The 8832-nt window shown below is 41.2% G+C and overlaps 2 pseudogenes; both read right to left on the bottom strand.

Moving 5' to 3' along the window:
- Positions 1 to 900: 900 nt before the first annotated feature.
- Positions 901 to 1830, bottom strand: LOC114009997 (ral guanine nucleotide dissociation stimulator-like 1 pseudogene; annotated as a pseudogene).
- A 96-nt stretch (positions 1831 to 1926) lies between these two features.
- On the bottom strand, positions 1927 to 3964 carry LOC102484967 (heme oxygenase 2 pseudogene; annotated as a pseudogene).
- Positions 3965 to 8832: the final 4868 nt, after the last annotated feature.

Here is an 8832-nt window from a genome sequence, read left to right as displayed (position 1 = left end):
ACAGGCCCACACACCTCAGTGCCACGTAGAACAGGGGAATATTAAGCAGAGAAATATCAGGGCATAGTTGATCCCCAGTTGATTCTCATAGGGGTTCACCTAGGTTGGCACAGTCGACTGGACTCCCGTGACCACTGTTCCAGTAGTGAGTATGCTCAAAAACTCTGGGTGTGTTTATCAGGACAGCCTGGCAGTGCCATCTGTGTGAGTGTGGTATGAAACCAGTCCCTGTTGGAAAAAGTGATCTCCCCTGTTGGAGAAAGTGGTCTTGTTAGAAGTGGGGTCTCTGGAGTGCCATGGCTGGGATCAGTGTGAGACGAGGTTCTCAGTTCCTTCTATTTCCCTGTAAAAAGTGACTTCAGGACCAGCAGATGGCATAATGGTTACGATGCTGGACTCCCACGTAGTTGACTGTGATTTGAGGCTCAGACCCGGCGGCTTAAAACATGCCAGGCATGTGCCCAAAATCTTGAGAGGAGAATGGAGGAGAAGGGATTGTGGAGTGGCCATCCTTACTGGGGATGATTTCTCACTTTCTGTCTCTCTGGTGAGCACATGCACTCTATTGCAAAAATTTCTCAAGAAAAAAAAATTACAAGAAAAGTGACTTCAACTTCCCAACCACTAGGCAAATTTGTCTCCCATTGCCTAGAATATCCCCTAAAGTCATTCTTTATGTGTATATATACATGTAAATATAGAGATATAAATATATATGGATAATTTTCCACTTCAGCCTCACATAGGTCAAAAACAATCAGTGAATCATTCATCTGTTTCACATCTAATTCATTTTCAGTTTCCCCACAACGCCTCTTACGGTGCTTTGCACACTGCAGGTAATCAGTAAATATCTGCTGGCTTCACTGATGATCCTGTAACACTGGATGGCAGTTGGGATCAATTGGCCTTTTCTCGGCCCCACAAGGCCTTTGGCAAGCAAGGAGTCATTGGTCCCTCCCCTCCAAGGTGATGTTGCTGTCCTGTCACTACACAGCAGTCCCGTCTAGCTGTCCTGGGCGACGTCAAGCTGGTCCAGCTACATAGTTTCCCTTGTTCTTCGTGGAGTTATTTCTGTGTAAAATGCAGTCAAGTTCTCTTGGCTGTCATGGCGTAAAAGAAATTTGCCAAGTCTGGGCTCACAAGATCTTTGTCCCCCAAGGTGACCTGCACCAGCTCATAGTCTCAGCAGGTCCAAGTTCAGATCTTGCTCAGCACTGCTTTCTGGGTCACAGCGAGGGAGTTTATCCTGATCATCAACACAATTCCCTTGCTCATGTTGCCCTTGCTGTCTTCTATGATGATGTGGATGATAAAGCTGTCTTCATTCTGCTGGCTTAACAGGAGACAGCACTATGACATCGTTATGTCACAGGCATGGTGCTGCAGATTGTAAGATTGTTGTTGGAGGATGGCGGGGAAGAGAGAGGGTCATTAGGATGACATCTGAGAGGGATTTGTGTCCCTGTAATGGATAGAGGAACATGATGAGGAAGACTCAGAGAGCTTTCTCTGAGCCTGGTCAGGTGTGTGTCGGAGCCCTCCTGAGTGGTTTGATCGCAGGATGACCTTCTGACAGGCTCCATGGTTTTGCCTGAGCTCCCTCCAGCCTTAGACTTGGGCTGCTCCTTGGTGGGGATGCTGCAGGTGCGAACATCCCACCTCAGAATCAGTAGGCTGAGCCTCCTCACCAGGCTCTTCTGAGGTGGCTTAGACGGGGTGGTGGTGGTCTCGGTAGCTGCTTCAGTCTCACATCAGAGTGCACAGCTCTATCTCTGTTAGGAGTGGCTGCCTCTGGAACCAGTGGATGAACTTCTCGTCCAGGGTCATCCAACAACTGGTAGAGGCAGACTATAAGGGGGTTATGTGGGCAAACACTTCAAATTCCCATCTCGTTTTCTGTAAGTTTATCTGTCCACCCTCAGTCTAGTCCTGAGGAGCCATGACCACATGGTCAGGTCAGGCATGAGGGTGTCCAGGTAGGGTACAGTGCTCTGAATCATGTCTGTGTCCTCTGGAACTGGTGCTGCCTCTGCTTCTGCTTTTCCTTTGTAGAATTATTTAATTTTCTTTGTTTTTTTTTTAATTTGACTAGATAGAGACAGACAGAGAGAGAGAGATTGAGAAAATGAGAAAGCAAGCCTCTAGGTCTGGGACACAAACTGTGGTTGGGCATGTAGGAGTCCAGTGTCTTAACCATCATGCCATCTGCCAGGCCCTGTTCTACTTTTCTTAATGCTGCTGTCCAGGTTTACAAATTTTGAGGTAGCTTCATCAATAGTTTCTGGCTGGTCAAGTGGTTATTGTGGTCTGAGAAGATATCTGAAGATCCTTTGGGATGGTAGCCCAAGTCCTTTTTAACTCAGAGATGGAATTAGACTGCAGTGTCAAAATGATGGCCCTCCCTGACTCCTCTGGAATTGGAAAATATTTGGGAGTATTCATATTTTGTGACAGGGTTATTTGCATAAGTTCAATAATACCTCTTGCCTTGAATCAGAAATTGGAAACACTCCTTATTGACAGGGCTTTGCCTGGAATGTCATATGTGAAGATATAATCAGAAAACTATGTATTTAAGGTAGATCTCAAGAAAGTCAACAGAAGCTCTTGGAAAGATGGCCTGGCACCATAAACAGTTCTACCTGCCAAAGAGGATTAGAGAAGCCATACAAAAGAGTTTGTACCACCTGGACTTTTCCAGTCCAGCATTGTAATCAGCAGAGATTGCAAAAGGGTAGCCTCAACCAGAGGATTACCTTGAGGAAGACTTTGAAGGAAGAAAAATAAGCTGATCTTTGCTAGCAAGTGGTAAACAACAGAAACTCAGTAGGCAGAACTGAGCTGGGACGGTTCATGTGTGAATTGTGTGCTAGGTGTGCTTTTTTTTTTTTTTCTCATGCCTGACTTTATTTGTTGTTTTCTTAAGTCCAGTCACCTGAGGCGGTGACTTTAGTTTAGTCAGGGGTGGAGATGGGGTAGGGCAGCAGCATGGTGTGATGGGTCCTTCCACGTAGTACCAGGCTAAGAGTTCAGCAGCCAGTGCCATGCCGACGACCAGAATGACCTGAAGGCTGGGCTTCCTCAGCACTGCAGTGGCTGTTTGGAAGGGGCAGCTGCTGCCCTCCAGGGCACCTTTGTCTAGTTCAGCAGCGTGGAAGGGGCATTTGCACATGTCTCCTTTCCCATCATGCACAAGGAGCCCATCCTCCAGGGTCTCTCTAGTCAATGTGGAGCCAGCCTGGTTCAGTTCATTGAATGTTGTATTCAAAGGCTTTGTTGGCCTCCTCCACAATCCTCTCTTCAGTCTACAGGTTCAGGTCCAGGGCATTCATCCTGCCCCGGTAGAACTGTTTAAACTGCTGGGCATTGCCCATACTCTCAAACAGGTACAATTGCATCCCCTCGGCCATGCTGGGCAGCTTCAGTGCTCCCTGGGCCACACTCTTCAACACTTGGTCCCCCAAAAGGTCCCTCATGTATCAGGTGTGGGCATGGGCCACTAGCAGCTCTAGGTCATGCTGCCCCATGTAGTGGATCCGCTCCACATATTTTTGGGCAGCCTCACAGCACTGCACCTGCTCCTCCCAATTTTCACCAGAGAAGTACTCCATGTCCTCGGTCAGTGCCTCCTTTCAGTGCAGCTCCATGGGGAATACAAGGGGGCAAAGGCTGAGTGGTCCTTGTTGCGGTCCATTTCCTCCTCCAGGGCTGAGTAGGTGAGGTCAAGGGCAGTGGTGGCCAGCTTAAATAGCTCCTTCTTAATGTTGCCTTTCAAGAAGTCCTTGACAACCTGCGTATTCTCTGCCTGGCCATGTGCTTCCTTGGTCCCTTCCTTCAGGAGCTCAGAGAGGTCAGCCATTCTGGTGTGGTTTTTTTTTTCTCTACTCCCAGAGTTCTTTTTCTCTGACTCATCTACCCCCTCGGAGGTCTCCACTTCCACCAACATTGCTGTGGAGTGTGGTTCCTGGTGCTCAGTCCTCTGATCTGCCCATGGGTCTGGACGGCCAGCCAGCCGTCAGTCCACTTGTGAGTACCTTCGTCAGCGCTTGGGTCAGCGGTTCCCTTCTGCTCGGCTGCCAACACAGCTCAGTAGGTGGTGAGGGGTGTTTGCTTTTCTGCAGTTTAAGTAGTTGATATGTAAATAATTTCTCAAAAATATTTAAAACCATACTGTATCTGTTATAGAATCACAAACAAAATTACAACAAATATTTGAAAAGTTATCTTGGCGGAAGCCATGCAGCCAACACAGGCAGAACATGGAGAGCTGCCTCTCATGTCTAAGCAAGGCTTGGCTGAGAAGAGCTGCAGGCAAGGCCACAGCTGTGAGCTCAAGGTTTCAACTGTGTTTGTTGTACTGGTTTGTGCTTTCAATCTCTCTGCCATGGGCTTTACTGTCGTTACAGTACCCCGGTACCCCGTAAGGGTAAAATAACACCCTCAGCCTTACTGTAACTTTTACGATAAAACCAACTAATAATCCTGAAAGAATGCGGACCCCTAAGGCAGTGGCGAACAGGAATTATTTCCGTGAGACTCACCCCACCTACCTGCAAACTATCAATAAAGAATGCTGCATTCACTTCTCCTACTGGGGATTACATAGATAGCATTAGAAAGGTTTGGGTTAATAGAAAGCTACTAAATTGGTGAAACGACCTCAGTAGCTGGGAGAGGCTCAGGGGCTCACCCGCAAGGTACTGATACCCCAAACAAAGACCATGAGTCACCTTTGATCTCAGGACAAGGAAAAATTGCCGCTCCCCTGAGCCACAGCCATTGTATAGAACAGCACATAGAGGGTCCCACGTACACAATAACCTTTAGGTCAGTCATTAAGTTGCTTACAAGACCACATTCCTTTCCTATAGCCCAGCCAGTGGACCTTACACTGGACCCTGATGACCAGTCAGTCGTTGGCAGCAGCAGGGGAAGAAGCAAACCCCAAGACTTACTGCCCTGGAGGCCCCACAGTCAGCCTAAGACCCCCATATATGTTCTTCTTTTTATCCAGAATTATGTTGCCTTGGTTACAGTATCTCTGTAATGTATTTTGAATTCAAGTAGTGTGATGCCTCAACTTTTGTTCTTTTTCTCAAAGTTGCTTTGGTTATTTGAGGTCTTTTGTGGCTCCATACAAATTTTCAGATTTTTTTTTCCCCTGTGAAGAATGCCATTGGTGTTTGGAAAAGAATTGTATTTGCATCTGCGGACCACTTTGGGTGGAATGAACATGTTAACAATATTAATTTTTTCAATTCATGAACATAGACATATCTTTCAATTCATTTATGTCTTCTTGAAAATTTTTTCATCAATGTTTTATAAATTTTAGCATAGAAATCATTCACCTTCTTGGTTAAATTTATTCTGAATTTTTTTGTGTGACTATTGTTAATTGAATTTTTTATTTGTAATTCAGACAGTTCCCTGTTGCAATATGTTATAGAAATGCTATTGGTTTTTATATGTTGATTTTTGTATTCTCTAACTTTACTGAATTTATTTATTATTTCTAATAGTTTTTTTGTGGAGTCTAGAAAGTCCTATATATAAGATCATGGCATCTGCAAAGACAAAAATACTAATTTCTTAACTTTCCAACTAGGGTGCCTTTCCTTTCTTCCTTTTTTTTCACATAACTGCTCTGGCTAGGATGTCCAGTAATATTTTAATAGATGTGGTGGTAGTGAAAATCTTCATCTTGTTTCAGAACTTAGAGTAAGAGCTTTTACCATTTCCCCATTCTGTATTATGTTAGCTGAGGATTCATCACCTATGACCTTCATTGTGCTCAGGTGCATTCCTTCTATAACTATTTATTGAGAGTTTTTATCGTGAATGATCATGTTGATTTTTGACACTTTTTTTCTGCATCTATATCATACAATTTTTGTTCTTTATTCGTTAATGTGATTTACCACGCTTACTGATTTCTGTATGTTAAACCATTGTTGCATCCCTGGGATGAATCCCTTGGCCATGACAAATGAGCCTTTTAAATGTGCATTTGAATTTTGAATTTAGTCAATTAGTATTTTGTTGAAGATATTTGAATCTTTGTTCATCAGGCATATTGATCTGTAGTATTTAGTTTTTGTTTTTTGATAGTGTTCTTGTCTAGTTTTTGTGTCAAGTAAATCTGACTTCATATGTGTTTTCTAATTTTAAATTCAATTGGCTAGACTTTTGTAGAATGTTTTTGCATCTTTGTTCATCAGGTATATTGATTTGTAGTGTTTTGTATTGCTTTATTTCTTATAATATCCTTGTCTAGCTTTTGTAGAAAATAAGTCTGACTTCATACACATTGTTTAATTTTGAATTCAGTTGCTGGTATTTTTGTAAATACTTTTGCATCTTTGTTTGTCAATCGTATTGGTCTGTATTTCTGTTGTTGCTTTGTTTGCTTCTTTGTTTTGTAGAGTTGTCTAGATTTTGTATAAGGGTAAATCTGACATCATAAAATGACTTTGGAAGTGTTCCCTCCTCTTCAGTTTTTTGGAAGAGTTTGGGAAATATTGGAATTAATTCTTCTTTAAATGTTAGGTAGAATTCAATAATGAAGATTTAAGGTTGGAATTTTTTTAATGGGAGCTTTCTTATTATTAAGTCAATCTCCATATCCATTCATTAGTGATCTGTTCACACACACATAAAAATATACATATATGTGTATATATAATATATGTATACACATATAAATATATATGTGTATATATTTTATATGTACATACACATATAAATATATACATATATGTATATATAATATATATCCATTTTGTTATCATATATCTTTTTATTACAGAATTTAATTCATTTATACTTAAGATAATTATTAATATTAAGAATTATTATTGCCATTTTCTTCATTGTTTTCTGTTTGTAAAGCCTATGTTCCTTTCCCTCTTGCTGTCTTCCTTTGTGCTTAAGTGATTTTCTCTAGTGCTATGTTTTGATTTCATGCTTTTATCTTTTGCATATCTATGACAGGTTTTTTACTTTGTGGCTATCGTTAGGCTTAAATTAACAACTTAATTTCAACTACACAAAATCTCCACACTTTTATTCCCCCACAACCATAATTTTTTTTGTTATAATTTGTAAAGTGTTTGTATTGATCCCAAGACAAAGAGATAGAGAGAGATATACAACATTCAAGACAGGATCTTTTTTTTCTTAAGAGATTTTTGCTATCAGGTGCATGTACTCACTAGAGAGATAGAGAAACAGAAAATAAGTATAGCCATACTACAATCCCTTTAGTAGACACCATAAAGAAGACTCAGATGGAACTATTAAAGATAAAGGCAGTAATATGGAAATCAAAACCTCCCTCAAAAGTATTAAAAGCAGGGACCAGCAGATGGTGTCATTACACTGGACTGGACTTCAACACAGTCAACCATGGTTTGAGTCTCACACCAGGGGACCTAAAATGCACACCAGGTGCTCGTGTGTGTGTGTGTGTGTGTGTGTGTGTGTGTGTGCCCCAAATCCTGACTGGACGGTGGTGGTGTGTGTGTGTGTGTGTGTGCTCAAACTCCCAAGAGAAGAATGGAGAAAGGATTGTGTCATGGCCATCCCCCCTGGGGGATGATTTCTCTGTCTCTGTCTGTGTAGCGAGTACATATGCCTTAAAGTAAAAATCTCTCTCTCAAAAACAAACAAAAAAAAGTATTAAAAGCAGATTAGATCATGCAGAAGATTGAATCTTGGATTCAATTGGATTCAAGAAGACAAACCTCTGACCTAGGAAAAAATCACCAAAAAGAATGAAAAAATAACCAAAAAATAAATGAGGATACTATACAGAAAATATTAGATAGATACTGTTAAATGTTCAAACATCCAAATAATTCATACCCCAGAAGAGCAAGAAAATAAGGGCCTAGATAATTTATTCCATGAAATACTGGAAGAAAACTTTCCAAACCTAGAGAAGCATTAAAATACCCAGACCCAAGAAATACAAAGGAACGAAAATAGAATCAACCCAAGAAGATCCTCTCATGGCACATCATAGCCAGATTACTCAAAATCATAGACAAAGACAAAATACTAAAATGCCAAGAGAGAAATGTCAAGTTACTTACAAAGGTTATCCCATCAGGTTAACATCTGACCTCTCACTGGAAATAATGCAAGCAAGGGAGGAATGAGAAGATATATTCAAAATGTTAAAAGAAATACAATTTCAACCAAGATTACTATACCCAGAAAAATAATTCTTCAAATGGGAAGAAAAGATAAAAACATTCGCAGATAAGGGACCAGCAGTGGCATGGTGGTTAAGGCACTGGACAGTCCCACATGGCTGACCACAGTTTGAGTCCTGGACCTGGTGGCTTGCTTTGTCACTTTCTCTTCTCTCTCTCTTCTCTCTCTCTCTCTCTCTCTGTGTGTGTGTGTGTGTGTGTGTGTGTGTATGTGCGTGTGCCTATCTCTTTCTGGTCAAATTAAAATAAGTGAATGAATAAAGAAAAATTAAATAAGTTTTAAAAAAATTCTCAGATAAACAAAACCTGAAAGAATTTACCAACACTAGACCAGCTCTTCAAGAAGTACAGAAGGAGTGCTATACCAAGAAAACTAAAGAGACAGACAGACAGACATAAGGGAACAAAAGAACAAGCAAGAAAATGGCTAACAATGGCAGGGACAAGCTTAGAAATATCAATAATAACGTTGAATGGTGACAGATTAAATTCTCCAATCAAGAGACATAGACTGGCTGAATGGTTTAAAAAAAAAAAAAAGGAAACCCTCTATCTGTTGTCTTCAAGAAATATACCTCATGGATCAAGAAATACACCTCACAGACTAAAA

Source organism: Tupaia chinensis, unplaced genomic scaffold (assembly GCF_000334495.1).
Source record: "Tupaia chinensis unplaced genomic scaffold, TupChi_1.0 Scaffold000678_1, whole genome shotgun sequence".
Lineage (NCBI taxonomy): Eukaryota > Metazoa > Chordata > Mammalia > Scandentia > Tupaiidae > Tupaia > Tupaia belangeri.
Note: the sequence above shows the minus strand (reverse complement) of the source record. Positions and strands in the feature narration are given on the sequence as shown.